The sequence below is a fragment of the Zingiber officinale genome, chromosome 8A (assembly GCF_018446385.1).
Source record: "Zingiber officinale cultivar Zhangliang chromosome 8A, Zo_v1.1, whole genome shotgun sequence".
Taxonomy (NCBI): Eukaryota; Viridiplantae; Streptophyta; class Magnoliopsida; order Zingiberales; family Zingiberaceae; genus Zingiber; species Zingiber officinale.
Genome location: NC_056000.1, coordinates 34,457,524 through 34,475,598, shown reverse-complemented (window position 1 = coordinate 34,475,598; position 18,075 = coordinate 34,457,524).

The window sequence follows — 18,075 nt, the reverse complement described above, 5'->3', positions numbered from 1 at the left end:
ATTTTCACCGACTCCTCCCGGCCCCTGTTGCCTTAAATGTGTTATCTGGGAATGATATTTCAGTTCCTACAATGGTGTTTATGTCTACCACAAAGTAGCTGCTCCAGCGTGGAGTTTCTGTGGTCGCGTGCTTGTTCAAGTATTCATTAGTCCACTTGAATTTACCACTTCATGATATGATGATATACTTACGAAATAAAATGGGAATAATATATGCAAAAATAAATTAATTCGATGTTTAAAAATATCTAGCAGTAGCTACTACATAATGTAGTAGCTACTTAGTATTACTACAACAAGGTATAACATCCCTACATTAACTTAATACATTTACCTGAGAAAATAATGTCAATACCTTTACATTTCGTTTGCATTGTCAGTTATATATTGAACACTGTTCAAAACACCCATGATTGCTTACATTGCTCACATACAGACAATGTTATTTTCATATAAGCCAAGTTTCGTTCATATTCATCTTCATTCGGGAACACCCTTTACCAACGTACAGAATGTTGTGAATACTAAATAGATTAGATTATTTTCCATGTGCCTCGCATCTTTTGGAAGTGGCTGGGAAAAGTACTTTGAGGCGATCATCCTTTCTCTAATGCACTCCAGCGGCCTAACCTCATCAATATACACGCATCAAGGCTAGACAATGTGTTTGGAATAAGGAACTACGTTTACGAGTATGGAAGCATAATCTAAATCGTGGAAGGCAACATGATCGTTTTGTCTTTCCCAATTTGGGAGCTTGATACACTTCATGGTGGCAAAAGGAGATTACGTTCACCCCCAGCGGCCCCGGCAACCCATCCCAGGGCCAACACGGAAGACAGGCTTGATACACTTGAGGATCTAGAGAGGATGACATGAAAGAAATGACGAAGGTGGTGGCAATAAAATGTGTGCATTCCATAATTAAGCTACACAATTTCGTTTTTGACAATCAGGAATGGTGCGACCCTCTGTTATATAGGAAAAGAGTGGCGCTATATTATTAAATATGATAATGGGTGTGGTCTGTTAGAGTGTATACTAAAAGTCTAGCTTTTTATATAAACATATAAGAATCACATTGGTCAAATGTCTACATTTATGCTAAGTATAGTTATCCATTTAATTTATATTGAAGATAACATGGTGTAAGGAGACACACAGAAGTTCATGTTATCAGTTCCTTATAAATTATAGACAGTTGTTCACAACCAAGATGGAATGGGGCAAACCATTGGAGTGATTGTAGTGTAATTAGGTATTAGTTTATCTTGACTAATAAATTACACTAGTACACTATGAGTGTATTGAGCAGGACCATTTGAGGTAGTATCTTTTTATACTGATTATATAAAAGAACAATACCTCTGTTATTATGTAAGTGTGTACTCTTAATCATGATATAATAACAAGCACATATACTTAATATTTATTTCTTTGATTTATCAAATGGTGCGATTTAGCTCGTTAAGTCAATAGACCCGATAAATTGGGAAATGATATTATTTATATAGTGTGGTGTTGATTATAGAATGAAATTGTGTCCTAGTAATCTAGGTTGATGATGCCCTCTTGAGGAGCTCATAAGGATTGTCATGTAAACCCTGCAGGTGGACCTAGTCTGGCATGACAATGAAGTTGAGTGGTATTACTCTTGGAGCTAGATATTAATTAAGTGAAGTTGTCAGTGACTTACTTAATTAGTGTGCATTCGTTATCTTAAACATAGTGAGACTAACACACTCACATATGAAGGAGCTCATAATGTAATTTAAGATTGGTGCGGTAGTACAATAATAACTCTTTAGTGGAATGAGATATTATTGATGAACTTGAGTTGAGTGTTCGGGGCGAACACGGGAAGCTCATCGGGAGACCAAAACCAATTCCTCCTCTCGGTCCCTATTGTAGCCTCTTATTTATAAAGCCTTATATCCACCAAACCCAACTTCTTACCCACCTTTAAGTGGCCGACCAAGCTTAGCTTGGAGCCCAAGCTAGGGTCGGCCAAACCAAGGTTAGATGAGTTTAAGTTGTGGCCGGCCCTAGCTTGGAGCCCAAGCAAGGGTGGCCGACCACATTCACATTGAAAGAGAGTTTTAAAATTATAAATCTTTCCTTTTATAGCTTTCTACAAAAGATTAAGAGAAAGGTTTGATATCTTTCCTTATTTGTAGTTAAAAGGAAGATTTTAATTTTTTGATAAATTTTAAATCTTTACTTATGTGGAAGTCATGGTTTTAAAAGAGAGTTTTAAAATTATAAATCTTTCCTTTTATAACTTTCTACAAAGGATTAATATAAAAGTTTGATATCTTTCCTTATTTGTAGTTTAAAGGAAGATTTTAATTTTTGATAAAACTTTCCTTTTTGTAACCATCCACATGTTTTAAAAGAAAGATTTTAATTTATAAAACTTTCCTTTTATAACCAACAATGAAGGGATTTAAAGAAAGAAATTTTTTAATTAAAATTTTTTACCGGAAACAATTAAGGAAGTTTTAATTTTTGTTTAAAACTTTCCTTGTTTGGAGGACAAGGTAGGGGCCGGTCATTAAAGGTTTATAAGGAAGTTTTAATTAAATTTTCCTTCTTAGACATTGGCAAGGAATATAAGGAAGTTTTAATTATGTTTAAAACTTTCCTTATTTGCCAAGACCAAGGAATATAAAAGAGAGGGTAGAGGTGCCTCACCTCATAACAACACATCTATTATTCCTCTCCTCTTTTTTCCTTGGTGGTGGTCGGCCCTCTTCTCTTGCTCATCCTCTTCTCTTCTTCCTTGGACGCTAGCGGCATCACATCTCTTGGAGCTTTTGGTGGCCGGATCTTGCTTGAGGAAGAAGGAGAGAAAGGAGGTTTTGGTTCCTAGCATCCCTTGGAACTTGGTGGTGGTGGCGGTCAAAACTTGGATGGAAGAAGAAGGTTTTGGTGGAGTCTCATCTTGGTAGATCATCGCCCACACGACGTCCGAGATAAGAAGAGGAATACAATAGAAGATCGTGAGGTCTATAAGCTACATAAGGTATAACTAGTTATTAGTTTCCGCATCATAACTAGTGCATCCTTTTGTATAGATCTTGTAAAACCAAACACAAGAGGTTATCGATTTTAATTATCATTTTGTTATCGATTTTCATTTCAATTTCATGTTTCGATAATATATTTCTATTGAGATCTCTATTGTTAAACCTTGTTTACTATGAGAAGTTTAAATATCCAATTTCTTTGAAAGGTTTTGTCTAGGAAGTGGTGGATGATCCCATACCCAAGAAGGCCTAGTACCTCGCCACATTTGACCTGGAAGCCGATCTTTGAAATAGATATTTGATCAACTTCTGTGATATGGTTTAACTTAGGAAGATCACATCGGTTGAACTTGAAGTAAGAATGTTAAGTTTCATTTCCAATTCAAGTTTAACTTCTAAAGGAAAAATTTGGATTTATAATGTTAAGCATCGTTTGCAATCCAAATTTGACTTTAGTAGAATACATGGATAGCTAGGATAGTTCTATACTTGTATAAATTTTTGTACAGGGGAACTAGGATGGTATTCCGAGTAGCAACCAACATGATCACGAGCCCATAGTTGCCCTTTTGACAAAGCAGCTTCAAATTTTCAAATACGGGTTATGATTTATGGCAGTTATGACTTGTCATATAAGTTATGCCTGCTATTGCTATGAGTGGTTATTTTATGGACGATGAGAGAGTAATGTACCATATTTTCACTATATTTTTCTATCAATGATTTGAGATGTGGAGTCGAATGCCTCTCTCTATATTGTAGTAGCTATGGATCAATAGCTACTACAACGTGAAGTAATATATTGTAGCAGTTTCCGACCCCAAACTACTACAACATCAACCTAATCACCTACTGTGTCAAAACGCCACCAGTGGATTCGTGAATACAACTAATCCCTTAATAATCCAATCTCACAACCAAACGCTACCTTAGTGTATATAGAGTTATTAATACACAATGTAGCAGCTTCCCAAGAGTAGCTGCTATACTATGTAGCAGTTACTTCGTATTAGCTGCTACATTGTGTATTAATAACTCAATGGTCAGTTATATAATTTAAATAGCATGGTAATCTGAGTAGAATGTGTAACTGATTATTAGCGGCTACACGTGTATCAGTTAGTGTGGATTAGCTGCTACACATTGTAGTAGCTACTTCGGGGACGTGATCTACTGCGGATGCAGGAAACAAACCTTAATATATATATAAATCCATGATCAATTATATTATTTGAAATTATTTTATTTATGGAGTGAACCAATCATTAATTGAGTGATCGCAGAAAGAGGGATGGTGATGAAAGGTAGTTTTGTGGAGAAATGATTTTCTAATAAAATATCTACTGCAATCGTTTATGTCTCCAACAGTGGCAGTAACTGCCATGGTTAGCTGCTACAACGTTATAGCAGCTACTTGAAATGTTAACTGCTACAATGCTGTAAAAGGCAAGAAAATTAACGACAGATTATGAATAAAATATTGTGAATAAAATTATATTTCAATTACATCATAAGTTTAATATGAACACAGTGTTCAGAAACCCTAGCAGCGCTCACATTATTCTCACAGATTATGTCATTTTCGTATTGGTCGAGTTACATCCACAGTAATCTCCATGAAAGATCTCCCTTGATCAATGTACTCTGTGTCATAAACACAATACACCATGTCTTATTTTCCATGTCCCTCATGTCATTTGGTCGAGGATGAGAAAATCCGAGGACGAGAGAATCCTATGGTTACTCCATGAGGATTCCTCAGGGCATTATAGAGGCCCTTCGTCATGTACACATGATTTTAGGCAGAAGTTAGACCTTTGCATGAGCAGCCGTCCATCATATGTGTATGTTGATGGGAGCTAGACAATAATGTTCGCATTAAGGAAATACGTTTACAATTATGGAAGCATAATATAGAGCGTGGAAGACTACTTGACCGCTTTGACTTTCCCGATTTGGGAGCTTGATACACTTCAAGATTTATAGAGGATGACATGAAAGTAATGACGAAGGTGGTGCCGAGAAAATGTGGCTAATCCATGAATTTGCTACTCATTTTCCTTTTTGATATTTATGAATGTTGCGACCCTCTGTTGTATAGGAAATCAGGTGTAGTCACGAACCCATAGTTGCCCTTCTGACAATGCAACATATTAGACAACTAGTTATGAGCCATGATTTATGACAGCTATAAGTAGTCATTGGATGATGGCTGCTATGAGTGGTCATTTTAGGGGCAATGACTGCTATGAGTGGTTATTCTAGGGACACTCAAAGATTTATGTTGCACTGTACACTTCCTAAATACAACATGCTATTAAAGCAACTAGTACCCTTACTTGCTATAACATGGAGCAGATACATGGAAATTCTACTGCTACAACGTGTAGCAGCTATTTGGATAGTAAACTGCTACAATGTATAGCAGTTACTTGGTAAGCCTATTTTGACTTGTGAGGTCGGTCGGACGATGGACGACGGAGGGAGCGAGAGTGGGAGAGCGGCGCGGGAGATTTTAATTTTAATTTGGGTAATTTCCCATAACGTGGTTTTGAACTGCATGCGGGAGGGAAGAGAGAATAAATGGTATATTTTATTTGTAGGTAAATCGAGCTAGCAATGTCACGTCTGCGTGTCGCTCACGGTCGCGCACAAAGCGTCGCCCAGGATATCAAATCTGTATATATATATATATATATATATATATATATAATTTAGATATTTAAGTCTTAAAAAAAATCCTAGAGGTGCATTTGGTTGGGGATTATCCTTGGTAACCTTAGTTATCCATCCAAAGTTATCAACAAAAACTCTGTTTAGTTTAGGTAATCGATAATTCATGAGTAATGTTCCATTCTCAATACGTCAACAAAAGGGGCATGCAACCCGGAATCAGAAAACCTCAAAAAACTGAGGTTTTTTTTTTATTCTAGAGTTAACGAATTTTTTTTTTATCTAAAATACCGTCGGATAAGAGAAAAATGTGAAAAAAGAAAACGTCAAGAAAAAAACGAAAAAAATAAAAATTAAAATAAAATAACTTAAAAAAATAAAAACAGACGTAAAAAATAAAAAAAAACGTAAAAATATAAATAATTAGAAAAATTGTAAAAATTAATAAAAAAATAAAAATAGAAAAAACATAAAAAAAATTTAAAACGTAAAAAAATAATAAAAATGTACAAAAATAAAAAAAAAAGAAAAAACATAAAAAACATAAAAATAGAAAAAAAATAAAAACATAAAATAATGAAATAATATAAAATTTTAAAAATAGAAAAAACATAAAAATATAAAAAATAAAAAATAAAAATAAGAAAATAAGAAAATATGTATAGTTAATTTTATAACAGAAGGTAATACAGTAAAATATTAAAGTAAATTATTTATTAAATCCTTCAAACAAATAAATTTTTGTTGTATTACTTAAATTGAACTAAATAATATTTAGTTATGTTTTATTCATCATAATTTTGATTATATAATTATTTGATAATCACATAATCAAAATTATATAAAATAATTTGAACCAAATTGTCCTAAAATTAATCAACTTAAAAGGGTCGTCTCAAGATTTCATAATGTCCTAGGTAAAAAAAATTTATTTAGACCTTTAATATTTTTTAAAAAATGTTTCCTAAACTTTTTCATTTAGACTTGGGACCAATGACAGGTTTAAAAAATTTCTATAAAAATATTAATTTTAAAAAAGATTTTTATATAAAATTTTATTTAGCTAAGTATGATTTTTATTACTTCTTATGGAGTCAAGCCTTATTTTTACAAAACAAACTTATCATTTTGCCCCCAACACTATACAAGAAATCATTTAGATTTTTCCTAACAATGTTTGAGTTCATCAATAATTTACCATTTACACGTAACAATAAAGTATATCTTATCTTGTAATTCATTTTTATCCAAAGAAGTATATCAATGTTTTCACTTTCTAATATATCAAAAAATAATCAATAAATATCAAATTTTACTATGAATAATTTTAAATTAGATATTATGATTAATAAAAATCTAGAATTTGTAATACGGACGAGTAAATATTTATCATCATACGACAACAAAAATAATATTATATTTTAAAAGAATAAAATTCTACTTTATTCCTAATACATGTTCATCTTGAGGAAGAAGACATGACACACACAAAAAATCATTTTAGGGATAAGTATTTTCGTCATTATCGGATTATAGCGACGGTATTATGATGAAAATAAGTTATGTAAAATATTGCATCGTAGATAGTTTAGGCAACGGAATGTTAATTCTGTCACAAATTTATGATGGAAATATAAATTCCATCACTACAATTAGCAATGGAATTTATGTTTCCGTTACTAATATTAGGGATGGAATTTACATTTTCATCACTAATTCTGTCATTAATTAGCTAATTTCATCCGTGATTTAAAAAACAAATAGCATTTGTAAATAAGAGTTGGTTCATAAATCTCTAGATTGAAAAAACAAAATCAGAGTGATCAATTGACAATAAAAAAAAAACTAAGAGAAGTTTAAAGGAAGAATTTGTTGGGTTTATGTAGGATTCAATTTCATCTTTTATCTATTGAATTCCGTGAATGGAAATGTCATATATAGGTGAATGAAGAAGAGGTGAAAGAGGATAGAAGTTTTATTGAGATATGTATTGATGATGTGAACAAATACATGGGGAGAGACTCTCTCTCACGTATTTGAATGGAGAAGAGGTGAAAGAGAATAGAAGTTTTATTATGAATGAGACTTTAATCTTACATTAGAAGTTTTATGATATGATGGTTGATTTATATTAATTTACATGTGTTGATGATGTGAACAAATACACGGAGAGAGACTCTCTCTCATGCGTGGGTGCGCAGGGAGGTGCAAATCAGGGCTTGAATTGTAGGATCGAAAAGAATTTAGATATCTCGATAATGGTATGATATTATCCACTTTGAGCCTAAACCCTCATGATTTTGCTCTTGGGCTTTACCCAAAAGGTCTTATACCAATGGAGATATCTTTCTCTTATAAACTCATGATCTTTCCCATGTATTTTTAATGTGGGACTATGTTTGCAACCTTGCAACCCCAACAAGGATTGCACTGAACCATGTTGACTCATGTGCGAGCATGACCTGAGCATGCCAAATGCCGGACTAATCGGGACAAAATTTGCCTAAGTGGAACAACTAACGTTAGCTACATATAATCTTTTTGCTGAAACAACACACAGGTAGAGAAGCTCTTCGCCTTCGTTCCCCTCCTCCTCTGGCATGCAACTCTTGCTCGGCGAAGTGCCCGTGATAGCAGTCGGGTACCACTTAGTTCGTCGTGACCACAAGTGGGAATCACGATTACCCATTGTATCCTGGGAAACAGATGAATCGAGAAAGCTTCGAAGCACAACCAGAGGTAGAGCAAATCTATTTTAAGGAAACTACATATTGCAAACCTTGGTTCATCGCCCACCCTGTCGAATAGCCCGCTCGGTGAAATTCCTCTTGGCTGAATCTATCGCTCAGTGAAATTTCGCTTGGCCTCTTCATTTGCTCGACCTCTTCATTCGATCGGCTGCACACTTGTCCAACCTCTTCATTCGCTCGGTCCGATCGACCGCTCGACCCTTTGCTCGCCCGGCTGCTCAATCTCATCTCGCTCGGTCATTTGCTCGGCCGCCCGATCAGTTCGCTAGGCCGCTCGGTCCGTTCGCTTGACCACTCGCTCAGCTCTCTCGATTTGCTTGGCAGTAAGCTCCCCGACCTCTCACTCGGTACGCTCGGCTACACACCCGTCCGGTCATAGCTCGCTCGGTCTACTCTCTCGACACCGCTCGGCCTCTTTGCCTTTAGGCCGCCCTGCCTTCCACTATAAGGCTAACTGCCCACTCGACTTGTTTGCCCGATCGATCAAACTACTGCTTGTCCACCCGGCCCTTCAGTCCACTTAGACTGTTGGAGTGTATACTAAAAGTCTAGCTTTTGTAAACATTTATTTTTGAAATAAAAGAATCACATTAGTCAATATCTACATTTATTTGTTAAATGTAATTATTCAATTAATTTATATAGTAGATAACATGGAGTGTGGTGTCACACTCAGAAGATCATGTTGTCGGCTCTCTATAAATTATAAACAAGTTGCTCACGACTAAGATGGAAAGGAACAAACCATCAGAATAGTCGTAGTGTAATTAAGTATTAGTTTATCTTGACTAATAAATTACACTGATACACTTTAAGTGTATTGAGTAGGACCATTTAGGTAAGTTCTTTTTGTACTGATTTAGTAAAAGAACTAGATCTTAGTTATTATGGAAGTGTATGCTCTTAATCCTAATATAATAACAAGCACATATATTTAATATGTATTTCTTTGACTTATCAAAGGGTGAGGTTTAACTCGATAAATCAATATGCCCGATAAGTTGGGAAATGATATTGCTTATAGTATGTATTGTTGATTATAGAAGGAATCTGTGTTCTAGTTATCTAGGTTGAGAATGTCCCCAAGAGGAGCTCATAAGGATTGCCATGTTAAACCCTGCAGGTGAACTTAGTCCGACATGACAATAAAGTCGAGTGGTACTACTCTTTGAGCTAGATATTAATTAAGTGAGTTGTCAGTAACTTACTTAATTAGTGGACATTCGTAATCTTAAACACAGGGAGACTAACACACTCATAATAAGAAGAAGCCCATAATGTAATTTGGGATTGGTGCGCTAGTGCGATAATAACTCTCTAGTGGAATGAGTTATTATCGATGAACTTGAGTTGTGTGTTCTGGGCGAGCACGGGATACTCAAGCTCATCGGAAGGCCAAAACCAATTTCTCCTCTAGGTCCCTGTCGTAGCCTCATTATAACCTCAAGTCCATTCAAATGTAAGGCTCTTCTTGGTGTCCAAGAAGTGAGCCGGTCCAATACTTGGTGACCAAGCAAGGGCCGGCCACATCCTCTTCTATAAGGGTCGACCCTTTGCTTGGTGACCAAGCATGAAGGGGCCGACCACAATATTCAAACAAGGAGGGTTGTTTTTGAATTTTTAAAATCTTCTCTTTGTAGAAAACTATAAGTTTTAAAAGAGAGATTTTAATTTTAAAAACTTTCCTTATTTGAATTTGACCACATGTTTTAATAGAGAGTTTTAAAAGTTTTAAAACTTTCCTTTTTTAACCATCCTCGTGGTTTAAGAAAAAAAAGGAAGATAAGTTTTAAAATTAAAATTTTCTATCATCATGTTAAAAAAGGAAATTTTATAAGAGAAGTTTTAAATTTTAAAACATGATTTTAATTTTAGAGCTTTCCTTTTTTAACTCCTACTTTAGGAAAGAGAGCTTGTAAATTTTATAAGATAATTTCTTCTTGTAATTTTTTTAAAAAAAATATATTTCCTTTTCTCTTGATGAGGTGGCCGGCCACCTTGCTTGGTGCCCAAGCAAGGGGCCGGCCATAATTAAAATAAATAAAATCATCATCAATCAAAATTGGTGATTGATTCAATCAAGAGGAAAGAAAAGGAAAAATTAAAAGGGAAAAGGAAAAACTCTTGGATGATTTTATTTTTTGTAAAAAGTTTTTCCTTATTTTCCTTAGGCAAGTAATATAAAAGAATGGGGGAGGGAGCTTCATGAGACACAACTCTTATTCTTTTGCTTGGAGATCTCAAGTGGCCGTCCCCTCTCTTCCTTCTCTTTTTCCTTTCGCTCTCTTCTCCTTGGTGGTGGTGGTGGCCGGATTTTAGAAGAAGAGGAGGAAGCTTTTGGGTGGTGTTCATCTTGGAGGATCGTCGCCCACACGACGTCCAAGGTGAGGCGAGGAATACGGCAGAAGATCTCGAGGTCATTAGCTTACAAAGAGAAAGTATAACTAGTAATTTTCTTCCGCATCATACTAGTTATTTTCTTTGTAAGAATTCTAAATACAAGAGGCAATTAGATCTAGTTTTTTGAATAATTTTTTTCGAGTTTGTGTTTTCTTCTTTTTCGAATTTGTGATTCGATTATTCTTTTTGGTTAACCTAGAGTTATTTAAGAAAATTAAATATTAGCTTTCCTTAAAAGGCTTTGCCTAGGCGGTGGTGGTTGCTCCCATAACCAAGAAGGCCATGTGCCTCGCCATGCAGTCCTGGAAGCTAATTTTAGAAATTAATATTTAATGAAATTAATAACATAGGTGGATTTGAATCAATAGTGTTAAGTTCCGCTTGCAATTCAAATCTAAACCATTAAGAACAGATAAGTTAAATTTGGAATCAATGATGTTAAGTTACGTCTGCGATTTCTAATTTAACTTCTAAAGAACACAATAGATTATTTAAGGAAAGGTTCGACACTTGTACAAAAAAATTTTATACAGTGGAACCGGTACGTTTTCCTTGGATTAACCAACAATTGGTATTAGAGCTAGGGTTTGCCTTTGTGTGTTTAGAATTCAAATAGGTTATGCACATGTCATACATAATTTAGGCAGGATAATAGTAGGATGTGCTAACTCTTTGGTTGCAGCCTCCAACTATTATGACTTATTGATGTTGTGTGTGATTGGACCCTTGGACATGTCAAGGGCAATATTTTATGTGTGCATGATTGTATGTAACTAATACAGTAGGAGCTGTATTAGCCCTAAGATTTTAGAATTTTATTTTCGATCTAGATTACATGTACATTCCCTCGTGGAATATAGGATCGATATATGTAAAATTCTATTTTTGTCGCGGATCAGATTCTTGCGAGGCGTGGTACTTATGGAGCACCAGAGGCGCAGCGGAATAAGAGGCAAGATGGATGCTACGACTCGACCCGATGGCGGTGATGGCAGCAGCTAGGGTTGGTGCACATGGAGGACAGTAACAGAAAAAGGTCATAATAGTTGAAAAATAATTTTCATATTTATTGCTTTTATTTATTGTGATGTGTGTGTATGCATGTGATGTATGCTAGGATAGTTTAAAATTCCTCACTTTAAATAACTAAGTGGGAGAGAGATTTATTTTAATAAATTCCACGGTCTCCATTACTGGTTTGTAAGTGATGCAAACAAGCTTGCACGTTGGCTATAAGTGCCTTCCTCCATATCGGATGAGTTTGTTTGTGGATCACTAGATCAAACTTCCAATTTGGATGACTATAGGAAATTAATTAAGAGTGTGTGATCTTCTCCATCGGAAGGGGCACAATCTTATTAATGGACTTAGTGTCAAGTAATGATATACACTTAGGCACGTCTAATAGTATCCTCCCCATCGGAGTCACTGCTATTATTTGTGTGACCGAAGGAAACCAACTATTAATTTTATTTGTCAAAACGTTAGGTTGACAAGATAATAAAATTAATGGGTTACACCCTCCTTTTACAAATGTTGAATTTGTGTACGTCCACACTATCGTGGCATACAAAATTCACAGTGTTTTGAGGTGTTGGTTAATTTAAAATAGTATTATTTGAGGAATCAATATTATTCTAAATTTAGAGTTCTGACCAAAGTTATTTTTGTGATTCTTAGGATGACTTTCAACCCACTGGCCATTATACTGAAATAGAACAAACTTATTGGACCCAACTACATAGATTGGAAAAGAAACCTGGACATTGTCCTTACTGCTGAAAGTTATAAGTTTGTACTAACTGAGGCTTGCCCTGATGCACCTGACGGTGACTCTACCCCAGAGGAGATTGAGTATCATAAGAAATGGGTAAAAGCTGATGAGATGGCGCGGTATTACATTTTGGCGTCAATGTCAAATGTATTGCAACATCAGCATTAAGATTTACCAACAGCTTATGATATAATGAACAATCTCAAAGAACTCTTTGGGCACCAGAGTCGAACTGCAAGGCAAGAGGTAATGAGAAAGCTAACGACAACCACCATGTCTGAGGGGACACCCGTAAGGGATCATATTCTCAAAATGATGGCTTATCTAAATGAAATACAAATCCTTGGAGGAGAAATCGATGGGGAAACCCAGATCGATATAATTCTTCACTACCTAGAAGTTTTAAGCAGTTCCGCCTGAACTATAACATGAACAAAAGAGAGTATACGTTGGCGGAACTTCTGACAGAACTACAGGCAGCAGAAGGAATATTTCGTCATAGTTCTCAGATTCACTATGCTGAAAATGGTTCTACTTCTAAGTCGAAAGGCAAGAAGAAGAAGAAACAGGTCTTTTCAGCAAAGAGAGTGAATAAACCTCAGGGACAAAAAGCTGGAATGAAGAAGCCAAAGGGCAAGTGCTTCATCTGCAAGCAGACAGGGCATTAGAAGGCAGACTGTCCTCGTAGGAATCAGAATAATAAAGGTATATCTCATGCTCTAGTAGTTGAAACATGTTTAGCGGTATTATCTACCAACACCTAGTGTGTAGATACGGGAGCCACTGATCATGTCTGCAATTCATTGCAGGGGTTCCAGGAAACCCGACGACTATTTGATGGAGAGATAACTGTCTACATGGGCAATGCTACTAAGGTGGCGGCTGTTGCATGGGAGACGTCTACTTATCATTTGATAGGAATAGGAAATTGGTTTTAAGAAATTGTATTTATGTACCCAGTTTTAGAAACAATTTAATTTCAGTTTCTAAACTGTATTTGGATGGATATTCAGTTTCCTTTAGTAACAATATGGTTATAAAGAGAAATAAAGTGATTATCTGTTCTAGCGCATTGGTTGGCAATTTATATACTTTAAACCCAATTTCTCCCATAAAGCAAAATATGAAAATTAATAACACATCTTTTAACTCTAATAAGAGAAAAGAACCTTCGGAAATGAACCAAATACATCTTTGGCATCTAAGACTTGGTCATATTAACTTAAGTAGGATTCAAAGGCTTGTAGCTGATGGACTCTTAGGTCTATTAGAGTTGGAAAACTTTCCAACATGTGAATCCTGCTTGGAAGGTAAAATGACCAAGAGACCTTTTAAGACCAAGGGGTATAGAGGCAAAGAAGCGTTAGAATTGGTTCATTCTGATTTGTGGGGTCCTATGTCTATCCAGGCTAGAGTTGGTTTTGAATATTTTGTCTCTTTTATAGATGATTATTCAAGATATGGATATATTTACCTAATGCGCCGCAAGTCTGAGTGCTTTGATAAGTTCAAAGAGTACAAGGCTAATGTGGAGAAACGTCTAGGTAAAAGTATCAAGACACTACGGTCTGATCGTGGTGGCGAATACCTCTTAGGAGTGTTTAGGAATTACTTATCAGAGGTTGAGATTCAATCCCAATTGTCCGCACCTGGTACACCCCAACAGAATGGTGTGGCAGAACGAAGGAATATGACTCTTATGGAGATGGTTAGATCGATGATGAGTTATTCAGAATTATCAAATTCATTTTGGGGATACGCTCTGGAAACGACAGCGCACATTCTGAACTTAGTACCTTATAAATCAGTATCTTCTACTCTCACAAAATTGTGGAATGAGCGAAAGCCCAGTCTAAGACATATTCGGATTTGGGGTTGTCCAGCACATGTGCTAAAACTAGATGTTGATAAGTTAGAATCTCGTACAGAAGTTCGTGTATTTATGGGTTATCCCAGAGGAACGAAAGGTGGTTTATTTTATAGTCCTAAAGACCAGAAGGTCATTGTTAGCACCAATGCCCAGTTTTTAGAAGAAGACTATATAATGGATCACAAGTTCAATAGCAAAATTGTTCTAGAAGAACTTAGAGAGGACACGTCTACTTCAGTACCAATAGTACAAGATGAAGTACCACAAGAGATTGCAACACGTGTCACACGTGATACACAACCATAGACGATGCCTCGTCGTAGTGGGAGGGTTGTAAGGCAACCTGAGAGATTCATGTTTTTGGGAGAGTCTTCGGACTTGATCCCGGGTAAACATGAACCTGATCCCCGGACATATGATGAAGCACTCCAAGATATAGATGTAATATCTTGGCAAAAGGTAATGAATTCCGAAATAGAATCTATGTATTCTAATAAGGTATGAGAGTTTGTAGAACCACCTGATGGTGTAAAAGCCGTTGGATGCAAGTGGATATACAAAAGGAAAAGAGGGGCAGATGGGAAGGTAGAAACCTTCAAAGCAAGTCTTGTTGCGAAAGGGTATACTCAGAAAGAGGGAATCGATTATGAGGAGACTTTTTTACTGGTAGCCATGCTTAAGTCTATCCAGATACTCTTATCCATTGCCGCTCATATAAATTATGAGATTTGGCAAATGAATGTCAAGACAGCATTCCTTAATGGTAGTCTTGAAGAAAATATCCATATGAAGCAACCAGAGGGATTTATTGAAAAAGGCAAAGAGCATCTAGTGTGTAAGCTCAATCGGTCCATTTATGGACTGAAGCAAGCTTCAAGATCTTGGAACATCCGGTTTAATGAAGTAATCCAATCATATAGATTTATTCAGTGTCCGGATGAGTCTTGTGTATACAAGAAGTGTAATGGAAACGTGGTGGTATTTCTTGTACTATACGTAGATGATATTTTGTTAATTGGCAACAATGTCAAGGTATTATCGGGCGTAAGGGTATGGTTGTCCAAACAATTTGATATGAAGGACTTAGGAGAATGTGCACACATTCTTGGGATCAAAGTTATAAGGGATCGTAAGATAAGAATATTGTGTCTATCTCAAGCTTCATATATAGATACGATCCTTGCTCATTTTAGCATGCAGAACTCCAAGAAAGGTTTCTTACCTTTTAGGCATGGAGTAGCTTTATCTAAAGAGATGTCTCCGAACACATCAAAGGAGATAGAGGACATGAAGGCAGTTCCTTACACCTCGGTTGTAGGAAGGCTTATGTATGCAATGCTGTGTACGAGACTTGATATATGTTTTGTCGTGGGCATGGTTAGCAGAGATCAGAGTAACCCTGGACAAGGACATTAGACTGCGGTAAAACATATATTAAAGTACCTGAGAAGGACTAGAGACTATATGCTAGTCTACCAAGCAGACGATTTGCTCCCCGTGGATTACACAGATTCAGACTTTCAATCAAATAGGGACAACAGTAAGTCTACATCAGGCTATGTGTTTACTCTAGGAGGTGGAGCCATTGCATGGAGGAGTGTTAAGCAGAAATGCATCTCGGACTCAACCATGAAAGCTGAGTATGTGGCAACCTCTGAGGCAGCCAAAGAAGTTGTATGACTTAGGAACTTTCTAATGGACTTAGATGTGATTCCTGGTTTGTCCAAGATCATCACAATTTATTGTGACAATAGCGGTGCAATTGCAAACTCGAAGAAACCACGAGCCCATAAAGCAAGTAAACATATAGAGCGCAAGTACCACCTGATACGAGACATCGTCAAGCGAGGAGAAGTTGTCGTCGCCAAGATTACATCAGCAGATAACCTAGCAGATCCTTTCACTAAGGCCCTTCCGGCGAAAGCTTTTGATCGGCATGTGGAAGGGATGAGAATCAGATGTATGGCAACAGATATGGCAGTTTAGTCTTTTAGTATAAGTGGGAGATTGTTGGAGTGTATACTAAAAGCTTAGCTTTTGTAAACATTTATTTTTGAAATAAAAGAATCACATTGGCCAATATCTACATTTATTTGTTAAATGTAATTGTTCAATTAATTTATATAGTAGATAACATGGAGTGCGGTGTCACACTCAGAAGATCATGTTGTCGGCTCTCTATAAATTATAAACAAGTTGCTCACGACTAAGATGGAAAGGAACAAACCATCAGAATAGTCGTAGTGTAATTAAGTATTAGTTTATCTTGACTAATAAATTATACTGATACACTTTAAGTGTATTGAGTAGGATCATTTAGGTAAGTTCTTTTTATACTGACTTAGCAAAAGAACTAGATCTTAGTTATTATGGAAGTGTGTGCTCTTAATCCTAATATAATAACAAGCACATATATTTAATATGTATTTCTTTGACTTATCAAAGGGTGAGGTTTAGCTCGATAAATCAATATGCCCGATAAGTTGGGAAATGATATTACTTATAGTGTGTATTTGTCACGCCCTGGAAAAGTCCCTGTCCGAAGAAATTTCGGCAGCACCTCCCCTGTACGAGTGACAATCTGAAGCATTTCTACAGGCATAATATACATCAGCCACAGGCGGCTGGAATATACACACAACCACGCAGTTATATATATATCTTCAGCCCACACGGTTGGAACAAAACCAACACAATGGAAATGACAGAAAACCCAATACAAACCAAAGCACAAAAACTGCTAGCCGGCTAGGCTTACACAACCAAGAACCAATACAAAATATCACATAACAACACCAACACTCCAAAAACAGAACCGGAGTACAGAGCTAAACAAACTGATACATAAACAAACACAACATACGTGAAATCGATAAGTCTTCTGATGTGACGTGGGGACCAGCAGACAGGATACTCCAAGCGACATCATGACAACCTGATACCTGAAAAATATAGTGTCCACGGGGGTGAGTTCAAAACTCAGCAGATACCTAGATGACATGTATAGTAAACTATATCAAATAGTAATAACTATGGAGTACAGTCTCCTGAATAAAAGAAGGTAATGCATAATAGAAAAGGCTGAAGAGTACTGTACTCACCAGGGCCACCTATCAGAATAATCAGGTCGTCAGACCGGAAGTGTCATAAATCCTGTATGCATGTCAAACATATGCATCCATCCAAATGCAGCATATAAGTGCAGCAAACACAAGCAGTAAATGCAAAAATGCGTATGATGCCAATGATGCGTCCTGGTCACCCCTGACGCCAGTCAGTCATCTCACACACAATGGTGAGACCGAGTGGGTAGGGCTGTGACAACCGTGCACTCTACCATCACTACACCTGATGAGTGACTGAGTGGACGGGATGCTGTTGGAGTACTCCTGTCCTCTGACCTCAAATCATAAATGGGGGAGCTCAATGCTCTCATCTCCCGGTATACGATAACGGGGAGGTATCTCTGCCGACTACCACGCTGAGTCACCTGACCAACGGAGCCAAACAGAGTCCACCGTCTGCCGGCTACTACGCTGCTACACTAAATGCCAGCGGAGCCAAACAGAGCAGAACTGT